Here is a 12822-nt window from a genome sequence, read left to right as displayed (position 1 = left end):
TAAATTCTTCCCAAATTTTATTGATTATTAATAAATCCAATTTGTATAATCCAAAAGCAATATTCTTATTTTTAAAAGTATTTTTTCTGAAACATGTTTCTGCTTGCTTCATATAACTTTTGAAAATCAATTGGATGGTTAAAATCTCTCACATGAATAAACAGAGCATTAGAATCTTGTCTAGTTCTAATGCTATATTTATGTTGTTTTAATCTTAGTACAAGAGTTTTACCAGTTTGACCGTAGTAAACTTTATCACATGGTTTACAAGGAATTTTATACACACAACCCTCAGCATTTGAGGGGGGGAAGAGTTTTTTTTATCAGTTTTTTACTGTATCAAGATTTTTAAATACGACTTTAATATTAAAAATTCTTAAGTAGAGAAGACACATCAAGACAATTTTGATGGTAAGGGAGAACCAACAGTGTTAGTGTTGGCGGGTTCAACCTCTCACCCGTTCCGTGGGTTTCAGCGCTGTTACATAAATATCGAGACTTGGAAATATCGCTCCTTTCAAAAACTGAGGAGTGTTGAGGGAGAGATTGTATGTGTGTGTGGCTGACGGGGGCCAGGATGCCCTCATCAACTTGCAACTCAAGTTGCAGGCAAGAATGTAATGTAGATGTTGCAGATTTGCATCGTGTATTGGAAAGCACCTTTTGTGGGTGCGTCGCCTTTGGAGATGATGCCCCTGGGTGAGTTTCTTATGGAGAGTCGCAGTTAGGTGCGTTTCTTATGGCGGGAGTCACCTTTGGGTGTTTTTATGGCGGGAGTCACCTTTGGGTGTTTTTTTTATGGCGGGAGTCACCTTTGGGTGTTTTTTTTTTATGGCGGGAGTCACCTTTGGATGCGATTCCTACGGAGACGAAGCCTTTGGCGAAGTTGCATTTGGAGACTTCCAGTTCTCAGTGTTGGTGAAAAGTGGCGGTGGAGGAGGAGGTAGAGGCAGAGGCATATTATGGTATATTTGTAGGTATTGTTAGTTTCTAAGTCAGAAACTCTGCCTCTGTGAGAATTAGGTGTTGCTTTCTAATTCTAATTAAGGCAGCAATGTTAATTTCTAATTCTGAGGGGGCAGTGTTTTGTGTGTGTGTGTGTGTGTGTGTGTGTGTGTGTGTGTGTGTGTGTGTGTGTGTGTGTGTGTGTGTGACTGACATTTGTCAGTCACCCTGGAACTAACAGCTCCGATCAGTCACCCTGGCACTGACAGCTCCGGTCAGTCACCCTGGCACTGACAGCTCCGGTCAGTCACCCTGGCACTGACAGCTCCGGCCAGTCACCCTGGCACTGACAGCTCCGGTCAGTCACCCTGGGACTGACAGCTCTAGCCAGTCACCCTGGGACTGACAGCTCCAGCCAGTCACCCTGGGACTGACAGCTCCAGCCAGTCACCCTGGAACTGACAGCTCCAGCCAGTCACCCTGGAACTGACAGCTCCAGCCAGTCACCCTGGAACTGACAGCTCCAGCCAGTCACCCTGGGACTGACAGCTCCAGCCAGTCACCCTGGAACTGACAGCTCCAGCCAGTCACCCTGGGACTGACAGCTCCAGTCACCCTCCCTGGGACTGACAGCTCCAGTCACCCTGGGACTGACAGCTCCAGCCAGTCACCCTGGAACTGACAGCTCCAGCCAGTCACCCTGGAACTGACAGCTCCGGCCAGTCACCCTGGGACTGACAGCTCCAGTCAGTCACCCTGGAACTGACAGCTCCAACCAGTCACCCTGGGACTGACAGCTCTAGCCAGTCACCCTGGGACTGACAGCTCCAGCCAGTCACCCTGGAACTGACAGCTCCAGCCAGTCACCCTGGAACTGACAGCTCCAGCCAGTCACCCTGGGACTGACAGCTCCGGTCACCCTCCCTGGGACTGACAGCTCCAGTCACCCTGGAACTGACAGCTCCAGCCAGTCACCCTGGGACTGACAGCTCCAGTCACCCTCCCTGGGACTGACAGCTCCAGTCACCCTGGGACTGACAGCTCCAGTCGGTCACCCTGGGATTGTCAAAATTAAAATCTTTTTGCATCTTGATGACGGTTCTTAAATGACACGAAACACGGTGAGTTATAAATCTGTTAAGGTAAATTATAAATCTGTTAAGGTAAATTATAAATCTGTTAAGGTAAATTGTAAATCTGTTAAGGTATGTGGCATGCAAAGAGTATGTAACCTTTATTCGGCGCATGTACACACCCTCATTCACAGGCTATCTCCCCCTACCAGCGAACCAGGTGACTGAGGGTTGACGATGGGGGCCCCGTCGTTCAACCAGTGCCCAGGTTCCAGCCAATAAGATGGTTTTGGCAATCGCAGAGGTTATGTGGGTACCACTCTCCTGTCTGCCCTTGTCATTCCCATTCTAGAGCTGGTTGAAGCACGGTCTGCTCTCTAGTGGCTTCTATTCTGCCTTGCTTACCGTGGAGTCCCAAATCTGCACACAGAAATCACTCCCTACGAAAGTAAAAGACTGGGCAGGCGATGCAAAATGCCCCCAATAAAAAGTAGGGGCGCCATTGGTACACTAAGAGAAAACACCGTAAGTGTCCGGGGCCCAAAACTGTTCAACAGCCTCCCATCAAGCATTAGGGGAATTACCAATAAACCCCTGGCTGCCTTCAAGAGAGAGCTGGACAGATACCTAAAGTCAGTGCCGGATCAGCCGGGCTGTGGCTCGTACGTTGGACTGCGTGCGGCCAGCAGTAACAGCCTAGTTGATCAGGCCCTGATCCATCGGGAGGCCTGGTCATGGACCGGGCCGCGGGGGCGTTGATCCCCGGAATAACCTCCAGGTAACCTCCAGGTAATACCTATCACTGTACATAGTGTATATAGTGTACATACTTCTGTTCTTACTTGGTGAAGGATAATATAAGTCAAAAGTTTTTCTGCTGTGTTTATTTTGCTCCCTTTACACCCAGGATAACAGGCCATTTGAAATCCTGGGTTGTAATAAGGTATATTGTAAATATCTCTTGGTATATTGTAAATCTGTTATGGTAAGTTGTAAATCTCTCTTGGTATATTGTAAATCTGTTATGGTAAGTTGTAAATCTCTCTTGGTATATTGTAAATCTGTTATGGTAAGTTGTAAATCTCTCTTGGTAATTTGTGACGCGGGTCTGTGATAGCGATCCAGCTGGCTTATCCCAGTTGAGTCTCTAACCCAGGAAACCCAGTGGAAACGTTATGCTGTTTGACATTTTTGGCTAACCTGAGTTTTGGTGGGTTATCCTGAGTTTTGGTGGGTTATCCTGAGTTTTGGTGGGTTATCCTGAGTTTTGGTGGGTTATCCTGGGTTTTGGTGGGTTATCCTGGGTTTTGGTGGGTTATCCTGGGTTTTGGTGGGTTATCCTGGGTTTTGGTGGGTTATCCTGGGTTTTCTTGGGTTATCCTGGGTTTTCTTGGATTACCCTGGGTTGGATCCATATATTATTTTAAACAGCGGTTAAAAATATTTCTCTCTCTCTCTCTCTCTCTCTCTCTCTCTCTCTCTGCGTTTTTGCTTGAATGATTCAGCATGTGGGCTGACATATGATCAGATATATGGGTGGGGTGGGCGGCAGTAATTATATGCAGCCTCGCCTACCCGCCCACCACCCACCTCCATGCTAGGTTGCCCACACCAACTTGCTTCACCCACTCTTGAATATCTCTCAGACCTGTGTAGGTATGACCTGCAAGCAGGATATGATGACCTGTAGGCCGTACATGATGACCTGTAGGCTGGATATGTTGACCTGCAAGCAGGATATGATGACATGTAAGCAGGATATGATGACCTGTAGGGTGGATATGTTGACCTGCAAGCAGGATATGATTTGTAGGCCTGATATGATGACCTGTAGGCTGGATATGATGACCTGTAGGCTGGATATGTTGAGCTGTAGGCTGGATATGTTGACCTGCAAGCAGGATATGATGACTTGTAGGCCTGATGTGATGACCTGTAGGCTGGATATGATGACCTATAGGTTGGATATGATGACCTGTAGGCTGGATATGTTGACCTGTAAGCAGGATATGATTTGTAGGCTGGGTATGATGACCTGTAGGCCGGATATGATGACCTGTAAGCTGGATATGATGAACTGCAAGCAGGAGGTGATGACCTGTAGGCCGGATATGATGACCTGTAGGCTGGATATGATGACCTGTAGGCTGGATATGATGCCCTGTAGGCTGTTTTATTTGCTATACAAAGTAACAGAAACAACTGGCTATTGTGGAGCCACCCCTCAAGGAAGGTTCCTTGAAGTTGGTGAGAGGCTCTTGATTTAGGGAATTGGATCTGTGCTCCAGTTCCCCGAATTAAGCCTGAATGCCTTCCACATCCCCCCCCAGGCGCTGTATAATCCTCCGGGTTTAGCGCTTCCCCTTGATTATAATAATATTGTGGAGCCAGTGTGCCCTAACAACGAGATGTAGCCCTGAGCTGCAGTGGCTGGCACGTCAAGGTCTGGCAGTAAGCACCAACTTGAAGGTAAGACGTTATAATAGTCACTTGAATGCATTTCCCTAGTCTCCTTTACACTATCTCGACTAGAGATAGTGAAGATCTGACGCTGGTGTTTGAGGGAGAGTGAAGCGCTTAGTCGTAGCTCGTAGTTATTAAAATTGGATGTATCGGTAGTATGGGGCTATCCTGTCCTATGTGATAGTTACATTGTGGGAACACCAGCTGTGTGCAGCTATACTGTTCTATGTAACAGTTACGTTGTGGGAACACCAGCTGTGTGCAGCTACACTGTTCTGTATGATAGTTACATTGTGGGAACACCAGCTGTGTGCAGCTACACTGTTCTGTATGATAGTTACATTGTGGGAACACCAGCTGTGTGTTGCTACACTGTTCTGTATGATAGTTACACTGTGGGAACACCAGCTGGGTGTTGCTACACTGTTTTGTATGATAGTTACACTGTGGGAACACCAGCTGTGTGTTGCACTATTCTGTATGATAGTTACACTGTGGGAACACCAGCTGTGTGTTGCACTATTCTGTATGATAGTTACACTGTGGGAACACCAGCTGGGTGTTGCTACACTGTTTTGTATGATATTTACATTATGGGAACACCAGCTGTGTGTTGTTACACTGTTCTGTATGATACACTGTGGGAACACCAGCTGTGTGTTGTTACACTGTTCTATATGACAGTTACATAGAATGAACAAAAACTAAATTCCATCACTTGTGATGTGGAAAGTTCAGGAGGGTCATCATCTCGTTCCATTCTTCTGTATAGCAGGTTAGGAAAGCCACCAGCTGATAGATGAACAACAACATCACTGGCAGGTATAGTCCCTGGTAGAAAGTATCCAAGAAGTTGAATCACCCTTATCCCATTGATATGTGAAATTAAGTCAACCATTCACTCATCCTGGAAGGGAAATACCAGTCTGCATGAGGGGAAGGTTATGTATGAGAGGATGGGTTTGTGAAAGAGAAGAAATTCTACAGGAGAGGATATTTGTATGAGATTATTCTGTATGTGGAAGGGATTGAGTTATCTCACGTGTAGTCGAAGATAAAGAACACAGCATTTCTTTTGGTGTCAGTACCGCTAAGGGACTGATTACCTCATCTTACACTGACTGCTGTATATATTTCTAAAATTTTCACGGTGTGTCCTTGTAAACATACCCATATATTGCACATGTGTCTTATTGCTCATTATCGTACCACCTACGACACTTATAGGGGGTTACCTTTCTGAATCATTCCAAATCTCCATTTCATTAAGGCCTGGTTTCAGAAGTGGCTTCAGCTAGTCCTCACAAGACTAGCCATCTTCTCTCCTTGCTCGCCCTCTCAGCCAAACCCTGGCCTCTTGAGGTGCTGTCTCCACCTTGAATGACTGGACCCCTTCTGTCCATCGTAGTGTCTCGCGTGACCTTGCACAGCAGGAGACAGATGGCTCAGGCCGCCAGCTGGTGTATATCACATTGTCACATCTGCTTATCTTACTTTTAATATTCATTGTTTATCATTATATAGATTGTGTTTAAAGTCCTTATATATTGATAAATATTGTACGGTGGGTGTGTACCAACCTATATGTAGTTCCAAGGGGTCGAGTCACCGATTCACAGCTCGCGCGTGCGTACTCACCTAATTGTGGTTGCAGGGGTCGATACTCAGCTCCTGGCCCCGCCTCTTCACTGAGTGCTACTAGGTCCTCTCTCTCCCTGCTCCATGAGCGTATATGTATGTGCGTATGTATGTATGCATGCATGTACGTATGCATGCATGTACGTATGCATGCATATATGTACGTATGCATGCATGTACGTATACATGCATGTACGTATACATGCATGTACGTATACATGCATGTACGTATGCGTGGATGCATGTGTGTGACGTGCATGCGTATGTGGGTGTGCGCGCGCGTGGGTGCTCATGTGCGTGTGTACACACCAGTTGTGTGCGTGTGAGTCATCTGGCTACGTCATCACAGCTGAATTAGACACCACCACACAGCCACATTTAACAGCACTTAACATTCGCATCTCCCTAAAACTCTCCGACTAAGGATTAACAAAAGACATTTTAACGTTATTGTTGACAACATTCTGTACGTTGTAATTAATTTTTAACGCAAATTTTATTTCCTTCGCGAAAAACGCGAAAATAAAGCCTCGCAAAAATTTCTGCCAAGGACACGTTAGCGTAGTACTAAGAACAGTTGCCAGATTTTTTTATCGAGGGAGAATTTATTTGTCTTTATTAATAACCAACAATGTGTTCTCTGCAACAATGTGACGAAATAAAGATTATTGTTCATTTTTATGTATATATTTAAACATTATTGAAGTCTCGAGGTGATTTGTTTTTACTTTTGACAGACGTGACGGCAACACCGCTTACTATAAACAGCCAGCCCCTCTCTATCTCAAAATTTATCTTTATTGGTGAAATAAAAAGTAAAATATGTCTGTGTGAGACATGTGTGTATAATATGTCTGTTTTCTGACTTATTAGTGATGGTAAAATATTGTTTATATAGATGTAATAAGGTAGAGAAGGGGGTTAGTAGCGGGGTACACACACACACACACACACACACACACACACACACACACACACACACACACACACACACACACACACATACGTACACACGTACACACCAGAAGTTTCTCGATGATTTCTTTTTTATTGTTTCTTCATTTTACGTGGGAGTGTTGAGTCAGTGTGAGATTACTGAACCTTACTGTTGTTGGTGCTGTTGTTGGTGCTGTTGTTGGTGCTGTTGTTGGTGCTGTTGTTGGTGCTGTTGTTGGTGCTGTTGTTGGTGCTGTTGTTGGTGCTGTTGTTGGTGCTGTTGTTGGTGGTGCTGTTGTTGGTGCTGTTGTTGGTGGTGCTGTTGTTGGTGCTGTTGTTGGTGCTGTTGTTGGTGCTGTTGTTGGTGCTGTTGTTGGTGCTGTTGTTGGTGCTGTTGTTGGTGCTGTTGTTGGTGCTGTTGTTGGTGGTGCTGTTGTTGGTGGTGCTGTTGTTGGTGGTGCTGTTGTTGGTGGTGCTGTTGTTGGTGCTGTTGTTGGTGCTGTTGTTGGTGCTGTTGTTGGTGCTGTTGTTGGTGTTGTTGTTGGTGGTGTTGTTGGTGGTGCTGTTGTTGGTGGTGCTGTTGTTGTATCTGGTAATGTTGTTGGTGCTGTTGTTGGTGGTGCTGTTGTTGGTGGTGCTGTTGTTGGTGGTGCTGTTGTTGGTGGTGCTGTTGTTGGTGGTGCTGTTGTTGGTGGTGCTGTTGTTGCATCTGGTATTGTTGGTGCTGTTGTTGGTTGTTGGTGCTGTTGTTGGTGCTGTTGTTGGTGCTGTTGTTGGTGTTGTTGTTGGTGCTGTTGGTGCTGTTGTTGGTGCTGTTGTTGGTGGTGCTGTTGTTGGTGCTGTTGTTGATGCTGTTGTTGGTGCTGTTGTTGGTGCTGTTGTTGGTGCTGTTGTTGGTGCTGTTGTTGGTGCTGTTGGTGCTGTTGGTGCTGTTGTTGGTGCTGTTGGTGCTGTTGTTGGTGCTGTTGTTGGTGCTGTTGTTGGTGGTGCTGTTGTTGGTGGTGCTGTTGGTGGTGCTGTTGTTGGTGGTGCTGTTGTTGGTGCTGTTGTTGGTGGTGCTGTTGTTGGTGCTGTTGTTGGTGTTGTTGTTGGTGCTGTTGTTGGTGCTGTTGGTGGTGCTGTTGTTGGTGCTGTTGTTGGTGCTGTTGTTGGTGGTGCTGTTGTTGGTGCTGTTGTTGGTGCTGTTGCTGTTGTTGGTGCTGTTGTTGGTGCTGTTGTTGGTGCTGTTGTTGGTGCTGTTGTTGGTGCTGTTGTTGGTGCTGTTGTTGGTGCTGTTGTTGGTGCTGTTGTTGGTGCTGTTGTTGGTGCTGTTGTTGGTGCTGTTGTTGGTGGTGCTGTTGTTGGTGCTGTTGTTGGTGCTGTTGGTGGTGCTGTTGTTGGTGCTGTTGTTGGTGTTGTTGGTGCTGTTGTTGGTGCTGTTGTTGGTGCTGTTGTTGGTGCTGTTGTTGGTGCTGTTGTTGTTGGTGCTGTTGTTGGTGCTGTTGTTGGTGCTGTTGTTGGTGCTGTTGTTGGTGCTGTTGTTGGTGCTGTTGTTGTTGGTGCTGTTGTTGGTGCTGTTGTTGGTGCTGTTGTTGGTGCTGTTGTTGGTGCTGTTGTTGGTGCTGTTGTTGGTGCTGTTGTTGGTGTTGTTGGTGCTGTTGTTGGTGCTGTTGTTGTTGTTGGTGCTGTTGTTGGTGCTGTTGTTGGTGCTGTTGTTGGTGCTGTTGTTGGTGCTGTTGGTGCTGTTGTTGGTGCTGTTGTTGCTGTTAGTGCTGTTGGTGCTGTTGATGCTGCTGTTGGTGCTGTTGTTGGTGCTGTTGTTGGTGCTGTTGTTGGTGCTGTTGTTGGTGCTGTTGGTGCTGTTGTTGGTGCTGTTGTTGGTGCTGTTGGTGTTGGTGCTGTTGTTGGTGCTGTTGTTGGTGTTGGTGCTGTTGGTGGTGCTGTTGTTGGTGCTGTTGGTGGTGCTGTTGGTGCTGTTGTTGGTGCTGTTGTTGGTGCTGTTGTTGGTGTTGTTGGTGCTGTTGTTGATGCTGTTGTTGGTGTTGTTGGTGCTGTTGTTGGTGTTGGTGCTGTTGTTGGTGCTGTTGTTGGTGCTGTTGTTGGTGTTGTTGTTGGTGTTGTTGTTGGTGTTGTTGGTGCTGTTGTTGATGCTGTTGTTGGTGCTGTTGTTGGTGCTGTTGTTGGTGCTGTTGTTGGTGCTGTTGTTGATGCTGTTGTTGCTGTTGGTGCTGTTGTTGGTGCTGTTGTTGGTGCTGTTGTTGGTGCTGTTGTTGGTGCTGTTGGTGGTGCTGTTGGTGCTGTTGTTGGTGCTGTTGTTGGTGCTGTTGTTGGTGTTGTTGGTGCTGTTGTTGGTGCTGTTGTTGGTGCTGTTGTTGGTGCTGTTGTTGGTGCTGTTGGTGCTGTTGTTGGTGCTGTTGTTGGTGCTGTTGTTGGTGTTGTTGGTGCTGTTGGTGCTGTTGTTGGTGCTGTTGTTGGTGCTGTTGGTGCTGTTGTTGGTGCTGTTGTTGGTGTTGTTGGTGCTGTTGTTGGTGTTGGTGCTGTTGTTGGTGCTGTTGTTGTTGGTGTTGTTGGTGCTGTTGTTGATGCTGTTGTTGGTGCTGTTGTTGGTGCTGTTGTTGGTGCTGTTGTTGGTGCTGTTGTTGATGCTGTTGTTGGTGTTGTTGGTGCTGTTGTTGATGCTGTTGTTGTTGGTGCTGTTGTTGTTGTTGTTGTTGGTGCTGTTGTTGGTGCTGTTGTTGGTGCTGTTGTTGGTGCTGTTGTTGGTGTTGGTGCTGTTGTTGGTGCTGTTGTTGGTGCTGTTGTTGGTGCTGTTGTTGGTGCTGTTGGTGCTGTTGTTGGTGCTGTTGTTGGTGCTGTTGGTGCTGTTGTTGGTGCTGTTGTTGGTGCTGTTGTTGGTGCTGTTGTTGGTGTTGGTGCTGTTGTTGGTGCTGTTGTTGGTGCTGTTGTTGGTGCTGTTGTTGGTGCTGTTGTTGGTGCTGTTGTGCTGGTAGTGCTGTTGTTGCTGCTGTTGTTGGTGTTGGTGCTGTTGTTGGTGCTGTTGTTGTTGTTGGTGCTGTTGTTGGTGCTGTTGTTAGTGCTGTTGTTGGTGTTGTTGGTGCTGTTCTTGGTGCTGTTGTTGGTGCTGTTGTTGGTGTTGTTGTTGGTGCTGTTGGCGCTGTTGTTGGTGCTGTTGTTGCTGTTGTTGGTGTTGGTGTTGTTGTTGGTGCTGTTGTTGGTGTTGTTGGTGCTGTTGTTGGTGCTGTTGTTGGTGCTGTTGTTGGTGCTGTTGTTGGTGTTGGTGCTGTTGTTGGTGTTGGTGCTGTTGTTGTTGGTGTGGTGCTGTTGTTGGTGCTGTTGTTGGTGCTGTTGTTGGTGCTGTTGTTGGTGCTGTTGTTGGTGCTGTTGTTGGTGCTGTTGTTGGTGCTGTTGTTGGTGTTGTTGGTGTTGTTGGTGCTGTTGTTGTTGTTGTTGGTGCTGTTGTTGGTGCTGTTGTTGGTGCTGTTGGTGCTGTTAGTGCTGTTGTTGGTGCTGTTGTTGGTGCTGTTGGTGCTGTTGTTGGTGCTGTTAGTGTTGCTGTTGTTGGTGCTGTTGTTGGTGCTGTTGTTGGTGCTGTTGTTGGTGCTGTTGGTGTTGTTGGTGCTGTTGGTGCTGTTGTTGGTGCTGTTGTTGGTGCTGTTGTTGGTGCTGTTGTTGGTGCTGTTGTTGGTGCTGTTGTTGGTGCTGTTGTTGGTGCTGTTGTTGGTGCTGTTGTTGGTGCTGTTGTTGGTGCTGTTGTTGGTGCTGTTGTTGGTGCTGTTGGTGCTGTTGTTGGTGCTGTTGTTGGTGCTGTTGTTGGTGCTGTTGTTGGTGCTGTTGTTGCTGTTGGTGCTGTTGTTGGTGCTGTTGTTGGTGCTGTTGTTGGTGTTGTTGTTGGTGTTGTTGGTGCTGTTGATGCTGTTGTTGATGCTGTTGTTGGTGCTGTTGTTGGTGCTGTTGTTGGTGTTGGTGCTGTTGTTGGTGCTGTTGGTGCTGTTGTTGGTGCTGTTGTTGCTGTTGTTGGTGCTGTTGTTGGTGCTGTTGTTGGTGTTGGTGCTGTTGTTGGTGCTGTTGTTCGTGTTGTTGGTGCTGTTGGTGCTGTTGGTGCTGTTGTTGGTGCTGTTGTTGCTGCTGGTGTTGGTGCTGTTGGTGCTGTTGTTGGTGTTGGTGCTGTTAGTGCTGTTGTTGGTGCTGTTGCTGTTGTTGGTGCTGTTGTTGGTGCTGTTGTTGGTGCTGTTGTTGGTGCTATTGCTGGTGCTGTTGTTGGTGTTGGTGCTGTTGTTGGTGTTGGTGCTGTTGTTGGTGTTGGTGCTGTTGTTGGTGCTGTTGTTGGTGCTGTTGTTGGTGCTGTTGTTGGTGTTGGTGCTGTTGTTGGTGCTGTTGTTGGTGCTGTTGTTGGTGCTGTTGTTGGTGCTGTTGTTGGTGCTGTTGTTGGTGCTGTTGTTGGTGCTGTTGTTGGTGCTGTTGGTGCTGTTGTTGGTGCTGTTGTTGGTGCTGTTGTTGGTGCTGTTGTTGGTGCTGTTGTTGGTGCTGTTGTTGGTGCTGTTGTTGGTGCTGTTGTTGGTGCTGTTGTTGGTGCTGTTGTTGGTGCTGTTGTTGGTGTTGTTGGTGTTGGTGCTGTTGGTGCTGTTGTTGGTGTTGTTGGTGCTGTTGTTGGTGCTGTTGTTGGTGCTGTTGTTGGTGCTGTTGTTGGTGTTGTTGGTGCTGTTGTTGGTGCTGTTGTTGGTGTTGTTGGTGCTGTTGTTGGTGCTGTTGTTGGTGCTGTTGTTGGTGCTGTTGTTGGTGCTGTTGGTGCTGTTGTTGGTACTGTTGGTGCTGTTGTTGCTGTTGTTGGTGCTGTTAGTGTTGCTGTTAGTGTTGCTGTTGTTGGTGCTGTTGTTGGTGCTGTTGTTGGTGCTGTTGGTGATGTTGGTGCTGTTGGTGGTGCTGTTGGTGCTGTTGTTAGTGCTGTTGTTGCTGCTGTTGGTACTGTTGTTGGTGCTGTTGTTGGTGCTGTTAGTGTTGCTGTTGGTGCTGTTGGTGTTGGTGCTGTTGTTGGTGCTGTTGTTGGTGCTGTTAGTGCTGTTGTTGGTGCTTTTGTTGGTGTTGGTGCTGTTGTTAGTGCTGTTTGTGCTGTTAGTGCTATTGTTGCTGTTGTTAGTGCTGTTGTTGGTGCTGTTGTTTGGTTGCTGCTTGGTTGTTTGGTTGCTTTTGTTGTGGTTGTTGGTGCTGTTTGTTGGTGCTTGGCATGAATTAGTTGCTGTTGGTTGCTGTTATTAGGTGCTGTTGTTGGTGCTGTTGGTTGGCTGCTTGTTGGTTGCTTCCGGTTGGTGATTGGCAGTTGCTGTTGGTGGCTGCTTGTTTAGATTGCTCTTTAGTGGATTGTTAGTGCTGTTTGGAATTGCTGTTAGTGCTGTTGTTGGTGCTGTTGGTTGGTGCTGTTAAGTTGCTGTTGGGTTGGTGCTTATTAAGGTGCTGATTAAGGTGCAACCATTTAGGTTGGCTGTTAGTACTCGTTAGTGCTGTTAGGTGCTGTTAGTTGTATTGTTAGTGCTGTTGGTGCTGTTATTTGCTATTAGTGCTGTTTTAGTTTTCATATTTAGTATATTGGTGTGTTGTTAGTGTATTGTTATATTGTTAGTGCTGTTGGTGCTGTTGTTGGTGCTGTTGGTGCTGTCGTTAGTGCTGTTGGTGCTGTTAGTGCTGTTAGTGCTGTTGTTGGTGCTGTTGTTAGTGCTGTTGGTGCTGTTACTGTTACTACCGCTGTTACTGTTACCACTCTTGCATTGTTACCACTCATTGCCTGTTGGTTGTT

Source organism: Cherax quadricarinatus, chromosome 73, assembly GCF_038502225.1.
Source record: "Cherax quadricarinatus isolate ZL_2023a chromosome 73, ASM3850222v1, whole genome shotgun sequence".
NCBI lineage: Eukaryota > Metazoa > Arthropoda > Malacostraca > Decapoda > Parastacidae > Cherax > Cherax quadricarinatus.
The sequence above is the reverse complement of the archived record's forward strand: the minus strand, read 5'-3'. Positions refer to the sequence as shown.